The 25,122-nt window shown below is 38.9% G+C and overlaps 1 long non-coding RNA gene across 2 annotated transcripts in view; it reads left to right on the top strand.

The window, feature by feature from the left end:
* Positions 1 to 281: 281 nt before the first annotated feature.
* Positions 282 to 25,122, top strand: part of LOC125171299 (uncharacterized) — a 50,325-nt gene continuing 25,484 nt past the window's right edge. For both annotated transcript variants that reach the window (XR_007154248.1, XR_007154247.1), the window contains exon 1: positions 282 to 490. This is a non-coding gene — a long non-coding RNA (uncharacterized LOC125171299). The remainder of the gene's footprint in view (positions 491 to 25,122) is intronic.

Genomic DNA, 25,122 nt, shown 5'->3' with positions numbered 1-25,122 from the left:
AGTATGATTTAGGGGGGAAAGACCCCCAAATATAGTCCAAATTGCAGGGAACTGGGAGGAATCCTTAAGAAGGTGGAAAGAAAGATGAACGAGTAGAGGCTGGTGAGCAGAGGCTACTGCGCCTCTGACACTTAGTTGTTTTTTTTTTTTTTAAACAGTTTATTTAATCGGCATGAAAGCTCTATGGGGCAAGCGTTGTCTCGGTTTTATTTGTGAGGACACTCAGGCGGGGGAAGTTTCAGTACTGTACCCAAGGTCATATAGGTAGTGAGAGCCCGGATCTCAATGCTGATCTGAGGCTGTGTGATGATACAGTCTTGGCTCCCACAGAGCCTGACGGGGTCTGCTCCTCGCTCTGTTGGGACGTGGCCCCGTGAGAGCGAGGGCAAGGTTAACTAGGGAACACCTGTTAGCCTCTTCCTCCACATACACCTGCAAACACTGCGGAGACATCGGACCACCCACAGGAGGCAAGGGAAGGAAAAGGAAGGTAGGAAGTTAAGATGTAGCACCAGTTCTGACTTCCTTGTGGCAGAAACGTGCATCTGTGCAGTAAAGGAAACTGTTGGGGCTGGGGAGCATGGGGACTACTGCGAGCCTTGTTTACTTGTGTTATTTTCTGTTGCTAGGGCTGATTTCTTCTCATATCATGTTTCTCTTTATTTTTAAGCCATGTGTTGATATTACTGTTTGCATTAACTAGTTATCTGTGTATCTCCATCTGAGTCAAACTAAAAACCATAAATGACTTCAGTAACAAATCTGGAAATTGAATCAATTGAACGAGATCTAATTTTCTTCTCTGCGTTACCAATGTTTGCCTGATGAGGATTTAAATCAACTTTGAAAAACCTTAATTTATTTGGGTGTTAAATTCAATCAAGGCAGCCCACCAATCCAGCTGTTAGACCGACTGTATATAAGTCACTTGGGCTGAAGATACTGGGAATTTTGCCCGTAAAATAGGGGACCATGGTGAGAAATCAAATCTTGACAAGCTTAGCATATAGGATAGTTGAACAGTCTGGGATAAAATGAGCAAGATGAATGTGATTTCTAGCTCATAGAACTCACTTTCCTTATAAAAGTCTGGAGGGAAGTTTTGGCTACATGTATGAAGTGATCTAAGCAGTGATCAGGATAATTCAGCCCTAAAACCCTTTTCTCAAATTGATAAATGATATTGAGAGGCGAGAAAGGGGATGGGGCAATGCTTTTCTCTCTTGTTTTTTTTGAATAATGCTTTCAGTTTTCTCAGTTCACCTGAAAGGACACTGTGTGTGTGTGTGTGTGTGTGTGTGTGTGTGTGTGTGCTGAATGTATGTGTGAGAGGAAGACAGAGAGCATTCCAAGCTTTTCAAAGTTTCCCTTCTAGCTCTCTCTACTCTTCTGCACCCTGCTGTCTGTCAGGCCCTGTGAACCTCTCTGTTCTAGTCTGATGGTGCCGGGCACAGTGCAGTGAATGACCAGGGAGGGAAATGCTGACAGCAGACTCAGCGTTTGAATCTTGGCCTCACCACGTTCTTCTGGCCTTAGCATGTTTTTTTTAACCTCTCTGTCTCGGTTTCCTCATTTGCAAACAAAGATAGTAACAGTCCTTACATCTTAAGGTTGTGTTGAAATAAATTTCTAGGCCCAAGATGGAGCCGCTCCTGCCCAAGGTGCCACATCAGGAAACAGAAGCTTAGGCAACTTTTGTGTCCCTGTGAATGGCTGTGCTTGACCAGAAACAGTATATTCAGTCAGCCAGCTCCAAATGTCGAGCCAGCTCTGGGCCTTCTCACCCCAAACAAGGTGGACTGTGGGGACCAAGACAATCAGATATTTTCTATTTTTCTCTTTCTTGTTCTTTATTCTTTATCTCATAAAAGTTTCTTGCCCTCCGCCCCATTTTGCAGGCCCAAAAGGAGACTGTCCACTTCACGGCATGTTAAATAATTTGTTTCACCTAAATGGTCTTTAATCATTTTTCTAAACAGTTTCATGAAGATTCTATAAGAGAATGCATGTGGAGCATCTGGTAACATGGTAAACACTCAGTAAATACCTGTCAGGTCATTTTTACTACGAACACGCTCTCCATTCTCCGTGAGGATATATGACTTTCTTGAGGAAAATAATTATTTTACTCATCTTGTGATCCTCATGATACCTTGTATATAGTAGGTGCATAATAACTGTCTACCTAAGGGAACAGAATCCACATTTTAACAATACTCAGTGTGTTTCAATTGGCCCTTGGGCTTCTAGAAAATACGCCTGTTAGGATCAGCACCCTCACCTTGCAGGTGTTGTCAGGAGGCAGGTTGAGGGTTTGAATGCTTCACTGCTCTAAAAATAAACTCACAGTATATTTCAATATCCTAGATGCCTAAATGTCATTTTATGTTTTGAACATGCATTAGTTAGGTTGGAACCTACTGTTTTGTGGTCTTTCCCAGGGGCCTGATTGTTACGGAGCTGGTAGGGGCCCCGGGTACATGGATAATTACGGTTGTGGAAACCAGACGACTGAAGTTTTCTGCACAGCTTTGCTGAGAAAATAGTCATTTCTGTTTCCTCCCTGTTACATTCTTGCACTTGCTTTTACGTGAGGTGGTCAAACAGAGGCAGAGGGAACATTGATTAGGGGAGCCATCTCTATTATCATTAAGACCTTTGAAAGTCCTGTTGGGCATTTGCTAAGGAGAACTGCTTTAGAAACAGTATAATCACTCACTGTCCATGTGGGGCAAACAAATCTGTGGTCCTGCAGAGATCAGTTAGGTCCCGCAGATCAAGCTAATGAACAGCATTTCATTGCAGAGGGATGACAAAAATGGACTCTTACTAAGAAACACTGTGAGGGGGGATCCTGGGTGGCTCAGTCTGTTAAGCGTGAACTTTGGCTCAGGTCATGATCTCCAGGTTCATAGGTTCCAGCCCCGTGTTAGGCTTTCTGCTGTCAGCACAGAGCCTGCTTTGAATCCTCTGTCTCCTTCTCTCTCTGACCCTCCCCCGCTGTTCTCTCTCTTTTTCTCCCTCTCTGTCTCTCTCGGTCCCTCAAAATAAATAAACTTAAAAAAAAAAAAAAAAGCACGGTGAGGATAAAGCGTGATTAAAGTGAGTCCGAAGTTACCAAGCAGGGGTCAAGAAAGGATGGGGGTGTGGGCTTGATCATGGAAATACCGGCCCAGATGAATTAATTCTATGGGCGTTTGTTTATAATAATTGTGCTTAAATGTTTGAGTAATAACCACACCCCCAAATTATGTGAAAATTATGCTCCTTTCAATTGCATGAAACAGTTTACATGCCCATTATCAGCTGAGCCAAGGAAAACGTAATGATGTAAAAGCTAAGATCGTCATGAAACGTTTCCGTAAAAAAAATGACTTTGGTTTTTCCTCGTTTGCTTGTCAATTTCAAAGGAATCACATTTCATTATATCATATAAATAAAGTATCCCAGAGGCACTAGCCCTTACTATTTCAGTAAGCTACCCTCTATTTGGAAATTTTCTGTGGCTTTCAGATAAATGTATTTCCTTCAGAAAAGCAATCCTCACAAAGGAACCTAAGTAGATAGAGTAGAGGCTGTTTCTAATGACACTCAGGAATTCTTGATGTTCTCCTGTGTGTGGCGATCCCTCCCTTATGAGAGAAGGATCAGAAGATGCAAAACCCTATGGTGTACGGAGCAACTTAAAAGAAATATGTCAAAAGCTCATTTTGCGCGGTCCCACTTTGCAGCAGAATCCGATCCCATAGAAAGTGAAAAGGCCTGCTCTTCTGTGCTTGTAACTTGTCTTTGGAAGCCAGCCTTGACAAACCTCACAGATCAACACCCTCCCCACCCCCTCCCTGAGCAAATGTGGAAAACCACTTGTTAGTTCCTCCCCTCTAAACACTCCTCCCTGTGGCTCCACTTTTTAAAACTCTTTTATTTTTGGTAGAAGTGAGGCTCACCAAGATCTAAAATAACACGAAACCTCCTGAGGTCTATTCCAGCACGAAGTGGGCCCAATATGAGAACTGGTGCATCATGTGTTTTAAGGCAGAGGAACGCTATTTTTTTTTAACACCAGAATTTCTCTCAGAAAGGGGTCTGCTTTCGCTTTGAAAAATACCCTGATAAGAACGGGGAGAGGAGAAGAGAGCCCGGGAGGGGCTGGGGTGTGGGCGGAATGTTTCTGAGACAAAGGGAGCAAATGGGCAGGGACTTCCCAGCCGAGCGAAAGGGCTGCAGCCAATGGGAGGGCGGAAGTGGCTTGCATCTGTCCTGACGCTTTCTCTCCTCCCTCCCGCGCGAGAATCTTAGCTGAAGTTAACGAACTGGTTACACATTCAGTGTTAAGTCTTATTATTATTATTATTATTTTTGTAAACGCGTAAGAGCTGGGCGTGTATCCAGATCAGCAGAGTAGGTCAGAGTGAACTTGTGTGGACCCAAGGAGAGAAAAACCTCTGAGAATAAGTATTTAGGGATTTTTAAAGAAATTGTGGCGAGGCCTCTAGACACAGATCTAGATGGGCTTACTGAAGTCTTTGAGGGGATTACGAGGGGAGTAAGGGAGCCTTTTATGGTGTCTTGGTCACACCAGCTTCTTTACGTGCAGAGTCACTACTTTGTGATACTGTCTTCATTGGTGGGAGGCTGCTGTGTGTCTTAAGCTACTTCATGGGCAGGCACTTGGAAACGTGATTCTATAAACACCGGGCGTTATAGTTGATTCTGCCGTCTTTGAACTGGCTAGACTTCAAAATGATGTTAATTTAAGAGGCTGGCTGATGGAAAATAAAGATTCTTTCATAGAATAACAAAGCACTGTAAGATCCTAGTCTTACAATTGATAAATATCCAACACCACCAGTTTTTCCAACAGCAATTCAAATCCTTAAAATCAGGGCCAGATAAGTTGGATACCTAATATTCCCATTACCCCAGGTTGTTAAGGTACAGGTGAAGAGGGGTCAATATATTTGACCCTCTGCCTATGTTCATCATATCTGTGCTAGGACCAAACCTAGAGTACCACTGTGTACATCAGAAACAAAAACACATTTGACAGTGTTTCACAGGGTATCTCAGAATTCGGGGGGCATACAAATTAGTGGCACATCACCTGAAGAAATGATTCAATCTCATCAGATACTTCCTCCGACTGGAATGCTCTGATCCAGAGTTTCAGATTGCATCACTTCCTGAGAGATGCCTTCCCTGACCACCCCTTACAAAGTACCCCTCTCCCCCGCCCCCCAATATCACTCTGGCTTTTCTTCACACCACTGATTACCATCTGAAACAATCCACTCATTTTTTTTTTTTAAACCTGGCTTTGGTCTGTCTGCCAACTATTCCAATATGAAGACCATGAAAGCAAGGAATTGACACTCTTGTTCATCGTTTCTCAAGCTCTAGGATGATGTCTGGCATCTTAGCAGAGCTCAGTAAATATTTGTTGAATCATCTGATGAATTTCACTCAGCCTTTAATCTGTACAGATTATCAAAATCCTCATAGGCCACTACAAATATAGTGTGGTTATTATTATAAAGGAAATACATACCGAAGGATTCTTTAGCTGGTGTTTTGATCTAATTCCTTTTTATTATCATCCTAATCTTGGATCATGTAAATGATGATCACATTATACCCATCAGGATACTTTGCAAGAAAAAAATTCAGAATTATAGCAGTAATTTGGCAGTAACTTCCCAGTGCAATTGGGAACTGATGCACTGAAAGTGAATCTAAAGATTCAATTAAATGATATAACAGTAGGGTTCAGTTTTCATATGGAGGGATGTTTTGATGTTCAATTTTAGCTTTAGGTTAATAGCATTGTTAGATTACATTCTTGGGTCATTAAAAGGATGAGTTCCCTTTTTTTTTAATATAAGAAAACATGCAGTGGTGGAAGCTAGATAGCAATACCTATTGATAAGATTTTTAATATTACTTTTGATTTCAAATTTATTCAAAAATATAATTATGACTAGGGGATGTATAAATGTCTTCAAAATGAGAACAAATAACAAGAATGTTCTTTAGCTCTATATTATGGATAATTAAAAAAAGACAATTCAGGGTATAAATGCACTGTTTTGAGAGAATGGAACTATTTTTCTCCTTTGTACCTTATTGCTTTGATTTTTTTTTGGAGGATCTTATTTATCATAAGTTGCCATAGGAGCCTTGTTTTATGATGTAACTAGACTTGTTAAACATAAAATTATTAATTTTATTCTATGTATATTATTTTCTCCATCCTTATATGAGAATAACAACAGAAGCACTGCTGAATTAACCTGAGTGCAGAAAAGAAAGTTCCAGAGAATTTTTCAAAATTTCATTTCCAGAATTGATGGGTGTGTATGCACTACTGGTAGAGTAAAGAAAGAAGTATTTTCAGGTGTTTACGTATGCAAAAATTGCTTTGGTTTTACCTCCAAAAAGCATTTTATCTATTTTTTGCATAACAAATTACCACAAAATTTAGTGGCTTGAAGCAACAACAATAGGCATTTATCTCTCACAATTTCTGGGAGGAATTAGGGAGAAGCTAAGGTTCTGCTGGGGAGTCTTTCATGAAGTTGCAGTCAAGATGTTGCCCAGGTTGCAGAAAGCTTGACTGGGGCTAGAGAGTCTGCTTCCAAGATGGCGGACTCCCATGGCTGGGGAATACGTGCTGCTTGTTGACAGGGAACCTTGTTTTCTCATAATGTATACTTCTCCATAGGATTGCTTGAGTGTCTTTACAACATGCTGGGTGAATTCTCCTGGAACAAATGATTCAAGTAAGCAATGTGGAAGTTGCTATGTTTTCTGTGACCTAACCTCAGAAGTCACACTATCACTTCCATCATGTTCTACTAGTCACACAAACTGACCTTCATACAATGTGGGAAGTGACTGATTACGTGAGGGCATAAATACCAGGAGATAAGAATCATTGGGATCATCTTGGATGCTAAGGATAACTGTGAGAAATCACAAGGTTATTTTAAAATCTACCACTGTTATGAATTTTGAATTGATTACCAATGTTCACTAAAAACTGCTTTGAAAATTATGGAGTGGTGGTGCAGAAATGGAAATAGCATTTAACAAGAAGGCTTGATAAGTGTATAAATAACATTTCCCCCCCTATATTATGAATAGTGCGTATCATCACTTTGGATAAAGCAAATAAGTAAATACTGTCAAATCTGCTTCATAAGATCATAAACCTTTTGGTGGGAAATGAGATCGGATAATTGAAAAGAAAGAGAAAACGGAGAAGGGAAAGGTCGGAAAACAAGGATCTACAGAAAGAAAAAAGTAGTGGCAAAACAAAAGAGAAGGGAAAGGGGATAACAGGGATGAGAAAAGAAACAGGAGCGATAATAAGATATAGAAGACAAAGATACGGAAATAAGAAGCAAAAGGAGTGTAGGAAAAAGAGATGATTTGCACAAAAGAGAGAAGAAGGGAGAAAAGATCATGAGAACAGGAGAGAGTTTAAAAAGAAAAAAAAAAAGTAGAGATGAGCCTTTTCATTCCTTTCCTCTACCTGTGTTTGGATCCTTCACCACCTCAGAATAGGACCAGGGACTTGCAGCCTCTGACTTGGTTTGCTCCCTGTGTTTCCGAGCTCTTCTGGGAAGGACCTGGTTTTCAGCTTGTTGTCCAGACTGGATTGGCTAAGCGCTTCTGGAGAGAAGAGTTGAATAAATATTTTATTTAATATCCAACTGTTCTTCTTTTTTTTTTTTTTTTTTAAATTTTTTTTCAACGTTTTTTATTTATTTTTGGGACAGAGAGAGACAGAGCATGAACGGGGGAGGGGCAGAGAGAGAGGGAGACACAGAATCGGAAACAGGCTCCAGGCTCCGAGCCATCAGCCCAGAGCCTGACGTGGGGCTCGAACTCACAGACCTCGAAATCGTGACCTGGCTGAAGTCGGACGCTTAACCGACTGCGCCACCCAGGCGCCCCTCCAACTGTTCTTCTTAAGGACACACTATCTTGCTGGATAACCTTTTTCTAAAAGTATTGAAAAATGTAATTTATCTGGAAAAAAAAGCAGACATAAGCAAATAATTTTCTGGGAGATTTTGGTTCTGTAAAAAGCTATACCATACTTCTTTTGGTTCCCTTTGTGTTTCTGCAGATTAATATAGTTCATTTTTTTTTTTCATTTTGGGTTTTTGATTTGGGGTTTACTTTAGTTCAGTTTCCTGATTCAGTTCATGTTTCTGTGATTAAAGTAAAATGGTGGTTAAAAAAGTATTCAAATGGCTGGTTTCCTTAGCTAAGACTTTTTTTTTTTTTTAAACAAGACTACATAATTTGTTTTTCAATAATGTTTAACTTACAGATTTAAGGGAAATTTGGATAAGCAATTTTCATATATTGAAATATAAGATGAGCACACTGATACCTGCTTTTTTCATACATTCTAGTGTACTTTCTCACGTACAAGTTAACTCACGAAGGTAAAGGCTTATACACGAATTCAAAGTGTGGGGTTTTTTCCTCTACCTTTTCCATTTCACTGATTTTTGTTTGTTTGTTTGTTTTGCTTGAGTCTGTGTTTGTAGGTGAATATAAGTGAGCTGAGGACAGTTATTTAACAAGCATTTATTGGATAGCCATTATGTACATAATGAATAAAAAATGTACAGCATCTGGGGTGAAAAAAGAGAGAAAACAAGATATAGTCATGGTTCCTGGGAAACAGAATGTAAATAGGTAGAAACAAAGCGAGTGAGAAGAAACACAAAATGATATAAGAAGTGTGCAATAATTTAGAACATATTAAATGTGGGGTGCCTGGGTGGCTCAGTCGGTTAAGCGTCCGATTTCGGCTCAGGTCATGATCTCACAGTTCGTGGGTTTGAGCCCCACGTGGGGCTCTGCGCTGACAGCTGGGAGCCTGGAGTCTGCTTCAGATTCTGTGTCTGTCTCTCTGCCCCTCCCCCACTCACGCTCTGTCTCTCTCTCTCTCTCAAAAATAAATAAACATTAAAAACAAAAACAAAAAACAACAAAAACCCCAGACACAAAGAAAAAGAACATATTAAATGTGTCACCAATAGGAGAATACAGAGTGAATGATCCAAGCAGAACTGGGCCAGTCTTAGAAAACTGCCTTCAGTTGGTGAATGTTGAACCAAAATTTGAAATTGGGTTTAGACGAGGATTAATGGAGAGGAGTGAGATTGATTTCTTTGGGGTTGTGCGAAGTATGGGTGCCGGGGTGAGCACAAGGGGATTCCCAGTAAAGGTGAACACATATCTCTAGTGACTTGGGAAAGGATTGAAAGAAGTGAATCTGGAAAGATAAATTTAAATGCACAATCTGCGACCCAAATTTTTTCAACGAATCCTTTCAAAATGTTACAGAAGGCTTGTTGTTTGAGAAGAACTGTGTATTTGTTCTGTATGAAGCAGCTTGAAATGACGATAATGGATAGCAGAGCTTAAATATATGATAAGTAGCAAATGTATGCATATTTATTATCATATACTTAACAAATGAGTGTAAAATATGAATGTCTTATTTCTCTAAGCTGAAACGTAATTGAAATAACGTGGACACTTTCGGACGATATGTATTTCTCAGATGTGCAGATGTACATATAAAAGGCTGCTGTGATGAGTTCTTGACTAGGAGTCTGTAGACTGGGTTTCAGATCTCCGCTTTATTTATTAATACTTCTGTAACTTGGATAAGTTGCTTAAATATGTTGAAAGTCAATGTTACAGTGTTCTGTGAGGATCAAATAAGATAATGTATGTGAAATTACCTGGCATATGGTAGGCACTCAATGTGTTTTTATTTCTTTACTGTTTTCTTTAAGAAGCAATGGGTCTTTTCGGAGAAAGTTGCTTACAGCTTTCCCAACCCTTGCAGGGTGGGAACATAGATGAATGTGGAACATGCTTTGATTCATATTTTAAGTAAAGGGTGAAGCATGTCTTCTATATTTTTAATGGAAGGAGTCAGGAAACTCTATACCTCTAAACTTCAGCCAGTTTTCTGGAAATGGGTCTGGGTGAAAATAGACCCACTCATAGCCAATCAAAAGGACTGGCCTTTATTGCACAGAGCAAACATTTACAAAAGTAGCTTTTTGCCTCCTCATTGAGCTTAATTTATTGTAGAAAATTTGGAAAATCCAGAATGTAAGGAGCATCTGTAATCTCATTAGTTACAGAGAACCATTGGCGTATTTCCTTCAATCTCTTTTATACAACATAAACCTCAATTGGAATCAACTGTACGTATCTTTTGTAGCCTGATTTTTTTCATCTTACATTGTATCGAAAGCATATTCTTAGGTCACTACACAGAAGATTTTTCTGAAAACATACTTTTGCATGGTTATGTAGTATAACCTACAGTATGGTTCTACCGATAATTTATCTAATTATTCCCTATTTTTAAGGCTGTTTAGGATATCTACCATAATACATATCACTGCAATGATTATCAGTATACCTAAATCTCTGATTATTTCTTTGAAATAGATTTCAAGAAATGGAATTATTACATCACAAAGTATAAACACCTTTAAGCCTCTTAACTCACAGTGAGCATCGTCCTATGGAAAGGTTGTACCAATTTTATGCTCCTCTTACCAGTGTGTGACACTCAGCATTTCCCAGAACCCTTGCTGCAGAGCATTTCTACAAAGACTTCCTTCACAAGTGGTTGCCATGTCCATCTGTGCTGATTAATTTCTGGAAACCTTTGTTAATGGTTTTTTATTAACAATCATTGCCATTGTACCCGAGGCTTTTCATTTCTTCTTTATCTTCATTATAACCTACATGTTTCCTTTTACAGTGTTTTCTGAAAAACAGCAAAGCAGTACATGTGCTAATAAAACTAAAATCGAGATTTAATTTCTTAGATAAATTCGAGGCAGGCTGACAAACTCAGACTTGTGGGAAGACTGGATGGATGGTTGCCTGGCAAATACTTCATGAGTCATTGTTTTTAAAACCTCCAGAGCCAGGAAGAAAGGGCTGATTAGCTGGGATGAGTTATCATATTCCCATTTCATATATTTCTGGAAATAGTACAGTTTTGTGAATGTGTTAAATGATCCCAAATTAATACATGATGATAGAAGCAGAAGATGAGCTGATTTAGGCAAATGTGGCCCCATGACCTAGTCATGAACTTTTCTCAAGTGGGGGGAACAGTCCTTTTCCAGCAGTCCCTTAGGCATTTGTATTTATATGTGTGCATGTCTGCTCCCTCACTGGCTGGTAGAGTTCCCTGAGATGGAGAATAAGTGTTTTCATCTTTATTTTACGGCTCAGACTAAAGAACATTAGCCATAATAGAATCATGTAGATGAACAATTCCCTGGTGGCTGGCTAGAAAAGGAATTTTCTTTTTTTTTTTTTTTAAATTTTTTTTTTCAACGTTTTTATTTATTTTTGGGACAGAGAGAGACAGAGCATGAACGGGGGAGGGGCAGAGAGAAAGGGAGACACAGAATCGGAAACAGGCTCCAGGCTCCGAGCCATCCGCCCAGAGCCTGACGCGGGGCTTGAACTCACGGACCGCGAGATCGTGACCTGGCTGAAGTCGGACGCTTAACCGACTGCGCCACCCAGGCGCCCCTAGAAAAGGAATTTTCGAGCATAGTAGTAATGAAAGAAATCTCAAAGGACATTATTAAAATATTTGAATATATAAAAATTTAAAATGTCTCCACACTACTCCCTGCTCCATAAATGCCTAAGCTCATAAATGAACTTAAATGTCAAAACAAGTAGGGGAAAATATTTTTAGTAAAATTGACAGCAAGGGATTTAATGCCTTTAATATATAAAGAACTCATAAACAGCAATAAGAAAAAATATTAAGAGCACAATAGTTAAATGGGTAAAGGACATAAATACATAAAAAAGAAAAGAAAGAAAAGAAAATAGAAATGACTAAGAAATATTAAAAATGCCCAACTTCACTTTTTTTTGCAAAAAAATTTTTTATTGTGGTAAAATACACATAACATAAAATTTACCATCTTAGCCATTTTTAAGTGTATAGTTCAGTGTCCAGCTTCACTTTTAATTGAAGAAATACAGAATAAAAAAATCAGATATCGTTTTTGATCATTAGATAAAAGATTCTTTTTCAGTCTTAAGAATGATAAGCCTGGCAAAGGCAGAATGAATAGCAATGTATTTTGGTGCAACCTATCTGGAAAGCAATTTGGGAATATGTATCAAAAACTTTAAAGACGTTCATACTCTTTGACGTAAGAATCCCAATTTTAGAAATCTATCTGAAGGAAACAATCTGAAATGTGAGTAAAAGCGTTTATAGTACATAATGCTACTTACCTTGACAAAAATAGTAGAAAAATTTAAGGGGTGCCTGGGTGGCGCAGTCGGTTAAGCGTCCGGCTTCAGCCAGGTCACGATCTCGCGGTCCGTGAGTTCGAGCCCCGCGTCGGGCTCTGGGCTGATGGCTCAGAGCCTGGAGCCTGTTTCGGATTCTGTGTCTCCCTCTCTCTCTGCCCCTCCCCCGTTCATGCTCTGTCTCTCTCTGTCCCAAAAATAAATAAACATTGAAAAAAAGATTAGAAAAATTTAAAAGTGCAATAGTAAGATTTAATCAAATAAATTTTGGTATAGCCAGACAATAGATTATTTACACATCATTTAAAATGTCAATGGAATTTGTTTTTAAACATGGAAAATGCTTGTAGTTTGAAGTGAAAAGTATAAAATACTCATTTCTGCATGCAGGCATATCTGCATAGAAAAATTACTAGAAAGAAATATACCAGCCTATCAGCAAGAACTATTTCTGGATAGTAGAAATCCATGTAACTTCGTTTTCATCTCCTTCATATGTATTTTTGAGCTTTTCACAACAAAAATGTACTACAAGTAGAAAGCCAGTTGTTAAAGAAAAGCAAGGAATGAGCAACACGTGGAAGAAGGTTCTTTTTAATTCAGGAGACATTTGAAAGCTATATGCTGTGGAGAAGAGTGGAGAGGGACAGGTTAAAGGTCTAAGAAGAGGCTTTACTGTGGGTGAGGTCCTGGGGCACAGGGTTGGAGGAGACCTGGGGAGGAACCTCCTCTACCAAGGACTGAAGGAGAAGGATGCAGACAGGTTAGTCACCGGCAGTAAGGAGGTGGAGAGGTTCTTGCTTGATGACTATGACTTTCCCTGGAGGAGAAAACAAGTGAGATTCTCTGCTGGGCATCTTTGGTGAAGCTTGAGAAAAGTGAGCAGATTTGACATTGCCACTGAGCACAGAGGAAGGACCTCACGTGTTATTTATCCTCAAAACCTGCTCCTTATTCTTATCTTCTGATCAGTGATTGGCATCAATGATCCAAGACAGAAACCTGGCATCCTACCCATTCCTATTGATTAATAAAGTTCTCATAGTTCAATCCCCTAATTATCTCTCGAACCAATCTTCTCTCCACCTCCTCTCCATCTTCTTGCTTGATCTATTGCAGATTCTAAACTGGTCTCTCTAGGCTCCTTTGTATCCCCATCTTTCAAAAATCCAATTAGGGATGTTGTCATACTTCCATTTAAAATACTTCCTGGTCTTCAATTGCCTTTAGGATAAAATCCAAATTCTGTTCCAGGATATACAGGGCACTTTGACCTGGTTCTTGTACCTTTTCAACTTTATTTTTTTCCCCATCATTTGTCTGTCCATCCATCCATCTATGTGTCCATCTATTCCATTCCATTCCAATCCATCCATCCTTCTATTCGCAAGTGCCAACAGCATGCTGGAAACCATGTAGGCTAAGTGCTAGGGAAGCAATACAAAGAAGTCTAGACGTGGTGTCTGCACAAGGGCAACTTACAGTCTGGGGAGCTAAATAGACATAAATATGTGTGATACACGTTATACTTATCACAATGTGCTAAGGATGCAGTGAAGGCACAAGGGAATGACTGTCAGGTCTCTGAGGCAGGGATTGGCAGGGAGATGGAATCAGAAAAAGTTTCACAGAGGATAAGACCCTTGAACTGAATCTTGACAGGTAAGTAGATTTTTGGTTCCTCCCCTTCTCCTCCTCCTTCTTTTGTGAAAATGGAGAAAGGTGCTTCAGGTAGAGGCATTAATATGAACAAAGACATGGAAGTATGACACAGTTAGTGGCATTGGTGGACCTGCATGTTTGGTATATCTGTAGCACAGAGTGCAAGACCCTGTGTGTGTGTGTGTGGGGGGGGGGTGGAGGCAAGTAGTGGAGGAGGATGTGTAGTAAGAAAAAGAGACTGGAGAAGAAGGAGGCAGAGGTCAGATGGTGGAGTTCTAGGCTCTGTCCTGAAGGCAATGGAAAATAATTGACAGGGTTTAGATGGAAGGGTAACAAAATTAGATTTGGGATTTTAAAAGATCTGGTTGGCTATAATGTGGACAATGGATTGGAGGGATGTAAGATACTGGAGGCAGTGAGGCCTTTTTGAGGTTGCTATTTAGAAGGGAGATGATGAAGCTCTCAGGGCTGAACTAAGGAAAGAAAGTGGAATGTTTCAGAAATGCAAAGGAGGTATTATGTTCTCTAGCAATGCTTCTCCAACTCTGAGCTCCTGAACTGGTGGCGGTCTGTGTACTGTTTGTTACCAGTCTTCTGGGAGAGAAATACAGAAAGTGACAGCAAGCATGTAGAAATTTTTGTAGCAGGTTAAAGGAGTAATTTTGTATCTGTTAAATGTAATAATGAAAAAATTGGACTTGTATTTTGTAGATCTTTGCTTTTTATTTCATTTGTCTGCTAATTAATTTTTATTGTATTTTATGAAAGTATTGGGCCCATATATGGGCAAGCAATACAAAGTGGACCTCATCACGGTTGGTTGAGAGGTACTCATCTGCAGGACTTGGTGACTGAGTGAATGTGGGAATAGGTGGAAGGAGGGGAATAAGATGACTCTCGCGTTCTGACAACTGGGTGTGATAGTTATAGAAAGTTAAAGAAGTGCCATTTTGGGGGAAAGAGGGTAAACCGCCACTTCCCTATTATTTTGGGTTACAGTGATATTTTTAAAAATCCATTTGGGGAAACATGTTATAATCTTTCATGCATCTTGGGTTTTGCATGCACTTTTTCTCTATCAATAACATTCCTTACTCCCTTCTTCACTTGACTCATTTAAAGACAAATGTTTCAGAAGCATTTTTGTATCATCAGCATCGGGCTAAATGCCCAACTCATTCATTATTTCATTTAATCTTCACAATAGCCCTGTGAAGGAGGGATCTCATTTTGTAGATGAGAAAACAGGTTTGGAGAGGCTACGTAAGTTGCTCAAGGTCACCCAGCTGGTAAACTGGTAGAGCTGGGCTAAGAACTCAAGAAATCCAATTCAAGAACACATATGCATATTGTCTAGTCAAGACTCAGTGTAACTGTTGCCTCTTCTAGGAAGCCTTCCCTGCTGTCTTTACTTATGGGTACATCTTCTGCATTTCCACAAGACACATGCACGCATCTGTCTCCATCCTGGCACTTGTCATGATCAGTTAGAGGCTTTCATTCATTTGTTGTTGTTTCCCTTTCTTTCCTAAACCGGGCACTACTTGAGGGAAGGAAGGATTCCTTACATCTCTGATTCCTCAATCCACAGCCTAGCGGCCAGTGTTAAGTAGGAGCTTGGTAAATGTCTGTTGAATAAATGGAGGTGTGAGAAAACGTGGTATTTTATTGGGGGATGTTTGAGGAGGACAGAAAATAGAGAGTATGGGCTAAATCTAAATAAGTAAACTGGGGCAGATCATGAAGATTGCTACATTTTGGGTTTAGGAATTTGCAAACAGCAGTCACAGAATCCTTTATCCTTTTCACCTCCATAGATACCATACTTTTCAATGTTGTAGCTCTGTACTGGGGACACTAATCAGTGATGTGTCAGTACATGTTTAACAGCTATCTCCTTCCTCCCTTTCCCTACAAAAATCCCTGATTTGTTGTGCTTTTTGATTTCCATGGTGTACATGCTCCTGTAATGGCCAATTTCAAGCTACCAATGTGATGCTAGTCAACATGAAAGTGGGAAGAGATTCACAGTTTTGATGCCAAGATAAAATATTCCACCACACGGTTACAATAGACACAAAGCACCTCAAGACCACAGCTAATAGTAAAATGTAGTGAATTAGGAAGGGAGGAGTTTGGAGAGTTTATTACCTGTTTTTAATATGTCTTTAATGATACCTTTATATAATTTAATTTTTAATAGCGGCCGTGTTTAACCTCTGGCTTACAAAATTCCTTGAGTTTTAACAGTTGGCTCTCATGAGCTGATGTGAGGTGACACCACTGTCACTAATCTCTTTATCTATAGATTCATTCAAGCCCAATTCGTGGGCCTAATTTTATTCCTAAGGAGGTCCCTATAAGAGGTTCTGGGTCAGTAGCTTTTTGAGGTAGTATTAGCTCCCTTGTAATCTGCTCTAATCTTTGTGATCCGGTTCCTGAGTACCCGAGTTTTGACCTTGTTTTGCAACAAACAACATGCCCTACAGATACCACCATCCTTGTAGAGACTGCTTCTTGTCCCGAATGCTAGTTTCCCTCTGATGCCTTCTTCAGGTAGAGTTGATCGAGGTGTACAAGTTACATGTGGACTGCTTGCTTGGACTGTCACTTGCTACATTTTATTCTATTGCTTACCTGCCCCACTACTGCTTAAATACGTGCCCTGGTTTGCAAGGAAGTTTGGACTTGCTTTGAATTCTAGTACATGGTTCTTCTATCCTGCTCATCCTCTTAGTTTTGGATCTACCTTTGGGCTCAAGATTCTGTATTCCTTTGGCTTCAGTAACTGACACCTGGCCTTACTCCATGATCTGATTACAGGGATGTCTGGCTTCCTGACTTTAGCCTAGCCAACCACAGCTCAAATTCAAATGCTGATAAATAGCAACATGAGAAAATGAGCTAATTGAAGGAGGTCTTACAATTTTGTTGTTATCAATATCTGTCAATAGTTGCCAAAACCCCGGTTGCCTTACTTGCAAACAGTTCCTGGAGAGTCAAGACCCTGGGAATTTTTGAAGGGTGCTTAAGTTAACATAATGGAGCCAATGAAACAATCAAAAGGCAGCTCTCCACCAGCTATCAATTCAAAGAAGGTTCAGAGGAGATTGAGTGAACATGTGGGTCTTTTACAGATTGAGTTTCTCCTTGCTATAGCCCATAGGAAAGGCATATGGGATAAATCTAGACTAAGCACTAGACGTTTTTGAAATAAAAGACACTATACTCATGCATAGTCTTATACTTATTTGCTATCTGAACCTAATAAAATCAAGCCTCTTCATTAAGAAGGGTTTTGGTATTTCTCTTAATGTTCAATAGATATTAACACTGGTAACCTAATATTGATACAGAACTAATTTTAATAGATTTCAGTCTTAAATGCCATTGAATGATCTGGGGATCGACTTGAGAAAAACCACAAGGAGAAAAGCATGTTAAAAATTTCAGGTGGTTCTCTCAGTGGGAATAAACACCTTTAGTTGGTAGTTTAGGACTCATGCTGTTGGTCAGAGGTGAAGAACTGCCCCTGTGCCTCAGGCTTCATTGATGCTTTGCACCTGCTTAGGGGTAGCTGGGGCAGTTCCCAGTCTAGGAAAAGGTCTCCGAGCTTATCACTGAACAAAATAAATCCTTACTAATTCCAAAAGTGTTTGGTTTTTCCACACTCTAGGAGAGTAGCTGTGTTTAATGACATAGTAAAAATCTGCCCTGGAACAGGAAGTTGGTTTTCTGGAGAATATTTTCATTCTCAGACTTTTTCCATAGAAAGAGAATTACCTTAAATCTTTTCCCGGATAAGGTAGGGTTAGAAACAAATATTCCAAGAAATACATCAACAACGGAGTGAATTTGGAGAGCTTGGTGTCTTACCTTTTCATCAAAGAAAGTGATGCCAAGCAAGCCAGGCTTCATGGGCATGTGGCCCATGAAGTTGCATAGAGTCCTGTGCTGAGAAAGGCTCCAACTTAGCCTAACACTGCTGCCATTTTGGATTTCTATATTTCTGAACAAGGCCCCCCGCATTTTCATTTTTCACTGGGCCCTGCAAGTGAGGTAGCTGGTCCTATTGACAAAAGAGGTGGAATTAGGCTTTCAAAGAGGATTTTTTTTTTCCTGCAAGGGTGCCCCAGGGTAACACTGAAAACATGCCTTGAAAAAAAGAATGATAATTTTTATTTATCCAGCTAGGCAAGACTTCACTGAGAATGCCACAAATGGTGTTATAAACATCCAAGTGTGTATAACAGCCTACATTTATATACCACATCGCCTCATCCTTCATTCCCCATTTTGCAGTTCAGGATACGAGACACGGATAGGATAAGAAAATCATCAACGGTCCTTTCTACTAAATGGAGTAATGGCATTGGTGTTAAAAGATGCTTCGTAGTATCTCTGGTTATTCTAGTTATTACTCTTAAATTCAGAGAAAACTAATGAGCTAGGGCCCTTCGCAGGCCTAAGCCAATGTGCATTTGGAAGCTAATAGTGAATTGTACTATAGAACAAAATACATTCTCTCCTTTGGAACATCAACTACTGACAATTTTATTAGGGGGAAAGTACTAAATACAACACAGTTTAGTGTCTCATAACTGACATTCGATTTTGACTCAAACATTTTTAACTACACTACTAAGCTTATGTGTTAGAGGCAACATTTTCATCCTTAGAAATTTATCCTATACTTTATTCCTTCCAGGGAATTGAAGATTTGGCTTATCCTTGTTGGATACATTATGTGATCCTATAAAGCCATTTTCAAATTACCTCGACTTTATTTTCAAAAATCTTTGTAGGTACCAAGGGCGCCTGGGTGGCTCAGTTGGTTGGGTGTCCACCTTTGGGTCAGGTCACGATCTGGTGGTTTGTGGGTTCGAGCCCCACATCAGGCTCTGTGCTGACAGCTTGGAGCCTGGAGCCTGCTTCGGATTCTGTGTCTCCCCCTCTCTCTGCCCTTCCCATGCTCATGCTCTGTCTCGTCTGTCTCTCAATAATAAGTAAAGGTCAAAAAAAAATTAAAAAAAATCTTTGTAGGTATCAGACCATATTGTTTCGAGGATGGGCTCTATCATCTCATTTTATGGTCCTTAGGTTTGCATCTATACTAAAGATAATAAAAACAGACACCTCCCATAATTGCCACAAGAGTAGGAAGTACCCAGCACTTTTTAGAACATACTTTAGAACATAGTTAGAACTCTGTATATATGAATAATTATTTCATTTATGAAAACTCGTACAGAATAGTACAGTAGGTGGATCTTGGGGGTATAACATCTCTAAGCTTCAGTTTCTTCAGCAGAAAATAAAGTTAATAACAACCATCTCACAGGGTGTTATAAGGATTAAATAGGATAATGTGTAAGAAGTGCTTAGCACAGGGCCTGGCATATCATCCTAAGTCTTACTAAATAGTATCTTCTATTATTCTATTTGAATTTTCTCTCTGTAATGTAGGTCTAGGTAATTTCCCAGTGAAATTTGGGACACGGTATAAACTACTTTATTTTTAATAATATTTTTCATCTTTTTCTTCTCCATAGGTTGCATTCTGTTAGGAGAAGGAGGTAAATGTTGGCTTTCACTATATAGTAATACTTTTCTGTATGAATTATGCATTTTAAAAATAAACTCTGGAAAGATATGTTGGTCTTTTTCCAGTGATCCTTTTATAAAGGGCTATTAAAATAACACATAAAAGAAATAACATTCATTCATTATTAATACCTTGTAGCAGTGATTACATCAGCTCAGTCTGGCCATCGATCGGTCCTCAAAGCCCTCAATTCACCCGGAGCTCAAGGAGCAGACAACAGAGGGAAACCAAACAGCACATCTTCTCCCATGTCCTCCAGAACCTGTTCCATCAGTGAGGGCCTCCTTCTCCTGCCCCTTCAGCCCTTCTTCTCCATTGGTTCCTTTTCCTCTACCCCCCGGTGTGGTCAGGCCTTCTTAAACAAGAAACAAAATAATTTTTCTCTCAATCTTGTTCCTCCCTTGAAGTACCTTGCCCTTTTCTTTGACTGCTAAACTTATGATAAAAATGGTCTTTACTTCCTTAACATCTGTCACTTGTCACTCTCTTCTTTCACCCCTATGACTTTCTGGAAACAGTTACCTTGAAAACATTAAGAACTTCCTAATCATCAAGGCTTTTGACCTTTTCTTTGTCTTAATTCTTCTTGACCTGTTTGAAACATGTGACACTGTTGAAATTTTGACCATCTCTTAGAGTCTGGGACACTGTTCATACTTTTCTGGACATTTGTGTCTTGGTTTATTCATAGGAAACAGCAATGATGCCAACTTTGCAGAATGTTGTGAGGATAACACGAGGTGTTATTGTTAACATGTACAGCAATCAGTAAGTTTCACTTGACAATCTCATTTACCCCCAGGATTCTAAGTCTTATACTACATAGATGACTCCTATATCTATATTTGTGTTTTGATCTTTCTCTAGATATTCATTCTTCCTTTTTAACCTCTATTTTTACCTATAATAATAACATCCTGGGTGGTTAGAGCTGGGAGAGTTCTTAGAGAGACTATTCTCAACTTACAGTGGAAGAAATAGTGTGCAGAGGAAATGGTTTGGGCTGCAGGGTCAGTAAGGATGGCTTTAGCTTCAAATGTCAGAAATCCCAATGTAATTGGTTTAAATGTGTGATCTACCATAACAAGAAATACAAGAGTATGGCATGTGAGGGTTGGTTAGTGTAGAATTTCAATGATAGCATCACAGGCCCAATTTCTCTCTCTACTGGCTCTGCCATCCTCAGCACGTTGGTCTGTTCATAGGCCAGTTCCTTGTGGTGAGATGGGTGTGGTGGTTCCTAGTGTCCCATTCGTACCTGACAATGGCCATTGAAGGGACAGACCATCTTATCCAGTATAGCTCTTCTTAAGAGTGAGTGTTCACTAACCTGAAGCACACAGCCGATTTTCCTTCATACTTCATTGGCCAGACTTGTGACATGCCCTGGGAATGGAAGATGTAATTGACTTAGACCAATTAGAATTTGCCCTCTGAGACTGAGTCCAGCCTCCTCCAAAGCACATGGACTACGATGTTGGGTTAATACAGAAACTAAATCTGGTTTCTTTGAGATTAGAAAGGAAGAAGGTACAGTGGAAAATGAATGTTGGGCCAGCTCCCACAGTGTCTGTCACCATCTCCCAGGAAGTCAGTGGCAAGTGCCACAACCTGAACTCAGGTTTCCTGATCTGTACCCAACTCTCTTCCAATAATTCTTACTGCCTCTCAACATTGGAGCCAGACTCAACACGTCCACCATCTAACTGTTCACCTTTCTACTCAGACTTGCTCCTTATCACATTTTCTTATGTACTGACCATTTTCTTCTAAAGGTGGGCTACCATTTTCTCCCGTTAGCCATTTTTGACTTGTCTCCTTATTCTCCATAGTTCATTTCCTAAATCTTTTTTTTTTATTTTTATTTTTTTATTTTTTTAAATTAAAAAAAAATTTTTTTTTTCAACGTTTATTTATTTTTGGGACAGAGAGAGACAGAGCATGAATGAGGGAGGGGCAGAGAGAGAGGGAGACACAGAATCGGAAACAGGCTCCAGGCTCTGAGCCATCAGCCCAGAGCCCGACGTGGGGCTCAAACCCGCGGACCGCGAGATTGTGACCTGGCTGAAGTCGGATGCTTAACCGACTGTGTCACCCAGGCACCCCTCATTTCCTAAATCTTATTTAATCATTCTATTAAAAAAATCTCATGCATTCACTGTTTTCTTTCCATCATTACTATTATCTCTGAGTGACATCTTTATTATATATGACTTGGATTATAATAGTCTGGTAACTGATCTTCCTGAACTGCCTCTCTTTCCACCTCTCATTTACTCTTCAGATCATTGCTATATTCATCTTCCTAAAATATTCTTCCTACCTTTGAAAAAACTTCTTTAGAAGGGTGCCCAATGAGACCAAGCTTTAATAGTTTTTTAAAATTAGAATAAGTTGTTATTTAAAAGTTGTCGGTAGCTTCTATTTCTAGTGTTAGAATTTATAAATTTCTTTGGGAAATTTATATCCTTTTACCTGAGAACAATCTCTAGAATGGTTTCTTTTAGATAGATGTAAGGCAAATAAGATGCCATTGTTTATTTTATTTTATTTTATTTTATTTTATTTTATTTTATTTTATTTTATTTATTATTATTTTTTATGTTTATTCATTTCCTGAGAGAGGGAGACAGAGTGTGAGCAGAGGAGGGGCAGAGCTCCGGGCTCTGAACTGTCAGGACAGAGCCCAATGTAGGGTTCGAACCATGAGATCATGACCTGAGCTAAAGTCGGATGAGCCACACAGGCGCCCCTAGATACCGCTGTTTACAGGAAAGTGTGTAACAGAACCTTTGTTTTATGTTGACAAATACTGCCTTCTGGGAGGTTCCAAAAAAAAAAAAAATAGATGGGTATATTTGCATAAGGTACAAGAAGCCTTCTGGGAAGTAGTGGATAAAGCTATGATACTCTCCTTTTTGAAGTTTAATATTATTAGAAAAGTATCAGATGAATTAAAATGGACCCAACTTAGGTCATTTGGCAAAAACATCAAATTACTTTGAAAAGTAACTTATCATAATAGGAAGGATAATCCAGAGTGATGACCAAAGCCATATGCAAAAGCTTAGAATAAGTTTGGGGAGGCCTGGTTCTAGAAGGGGCTGTCTGAGCTTAGTGGGGAGGCTTTAAACATTGCTGCATGCATATATAAGTGTGTACACACACACACACACACACACACACACACACAAGAAGCCAAAGTCATAGAAGGGCAAATTTAAGGTCTAGTACTGAAGTGATTTGGGGGGCGGCATGTGTAGTTTCTAAGCTGTCCTAATACTGATGGAGAGCCATCTCCACTCATACTTGAGGAATTCTACCACCGTAGTGCTAGCAGCTATAAATCAGTACCTCATGTTTTTTGGGGGGGATTCTGGGATTTTGGAGTCACAGTTGTCTTGAAATCAGGCAAGAAAAGATATGAAGCTATCTGGATTGGGAAGAAAGAAGTAAAACTCTCTTTATTCAGAGACAACATGATCATTTACACAGGACATCCTATGTAACCTACAAAAGAGCTCCCAGAATTATTAAGTGACTTTAGCAAGACTGTAGGATACAAAATTTTATACAAAACTTCATTGGATTTCAATATATAGTACTAGCTATGAATAACCAGACATTGAAATATAAAAGTAACATAAAAATATAAAATATTTGGAGATTAATTTGAGAAAAAGTGTGAAAGATTGGTACATGGAAAATGATAAAACATTAGTGAGAGAAATTAAAGAAGATCAAAATACAGAGATACATTGTGTTTACAGATTGGAAGATTCAATATGGTTAGGAGAGCAGTTCTCTATTATATAGATTCAAAGCAATCCCAATCAAAAATCCCAGTGTTTTTTTTTTTTTTTGGTAGAAATTAATAAGCTGATTCTAAAATTTATATGGAAATGCAAAAGATCTAGAATAGCTTAAATAATTCGAAATAAGAGAACCAATTTGGAGGACTTAAGCTACCTTACTTCAAAGCTTTTTATAACACTTTAGTAACTAAGACAATGTGGTATTGGCATCAAGGTAGACAAATAGATCAATGGAACAGAATAGAATCCAGAAATAGACCTACACATATATGGTCAATTGATTTTTGACAAGTGTATTTAGATGAAAAGGATAGTTTTTTCAACAAATGATGCTACAACAATTAGATATTTATCTGCCAAAAAACCACATTTCCCCCCCAAACCTCTTCAATTCGTATCTTGCACCAATACAAAAAAAATGAACTCAACATGGATCATAGAGTTAAATCTAAAACTATAAAACAAGAAGAGAACACAGGAAATCTTTGTGACTTGGCAAAGATTCCTTAAAGGCAAAAGCACAATGTATTAAAAAAAAAGATACATGGGACTTCAGCAAAATTAAGAACTTCTACTCTTTAAAGCTAAAGACTGGGGAAAATATTTGTACATCATATATCTGATAAAGGGCTTATACACAGAATGCGTAAAGAACTCTGAAATCTCAGTGATAATAATAATTTTAAAACGGACAAAAGTTTTGAGCAGATACTTCATCAAAGAAGCTATAAAAGTGGCAAATAAAAAAAATGAAAGGTTTTTACTCATTGGGGAAATGCAAATTAAAACCATAATAAGATATCACTACACACCTATTCGACTGTCCAAAATTAAAAAGCGGTGACCATGCCAACCTTTCTCAAGGACGTGGAACAACTGAAATTCTCATATACTGCTGGCAGGAATGCAAAGTGATATACCATTTTGGCAAATAGTATGGCAGTTAATTAAAAAGCAACATAAACATACTAGGTGACTCAGCCACTTCATGGCTAGGCATTAATCTAGGAGAAATGAAGGCATATGTTCCTACAAAGACTTGTATATGAATATTGAAAGTAGCTTTATTTGTAATAGCCCCAAACTAAAAACAATGCAAATGTCCATCAAAATGGTGAATGAAAAAACAAATATGGCATATCCATATAATGGAATACCACTTACTAGCAAAAAAGAACAAACTATTGATACACCCAACAATATGGATGAATCTCAAAAAATTGTGTTGAGTGAAAGAAGTCAGACTAAAGAGTCAATAGTGTATAATTCCATTTATACAAAGTTCTTGAAAGTGCCAATTAACCTACAGTGGCAGAAAGCAGATCAACAATTGCCTAGCGATGGGGCAGGAGGAAGAGATTACAAGGGGCACAAGGAAACTTTTGGGGGTGATTGATATGTTCATTATGTTGATTGTGGTGATGGTTTCATGGGTGTATATACATGTCAAAATTTACCAAATTATATGCTTTAAACATGCACAGTTAATTATATGTCAATTATACTTCAATAAAGCTGTTAAAAAAAGAGATATTTTAAATAGGTAAAAATAGGAAACGTTTGAAATACTAGTTGTACCTAGTGAGTCTATATTTCTCCAACTGACTAACCTCCAAACCCTTGGATCTGGCATTTGCTTTCTGTGGTCCAATCTCAGGCTAATACTCCTGCTGTATTTCCCACTGACATTTT

Source organism: Prionailurus viverrinus, chromosome B4, assembly GCF_022837055.1.
Source record: "Prionailurus viverrinus isolate Anna chromosome B4, UM_Priviv_1.0, whole genome shotgun sequence".
In the NCBI taxonomy this organism is placed as follows: Eukaryota; Metazoa; Chordata; class Mammalia; order Carnivora; family Felidae; genus Prionailurus; species Prionailurus viverrinus.
Note: the sequence above shows the minus strand (reverse complement) of the source record. Positions and strands in the feature narration are given on the sequence as shown.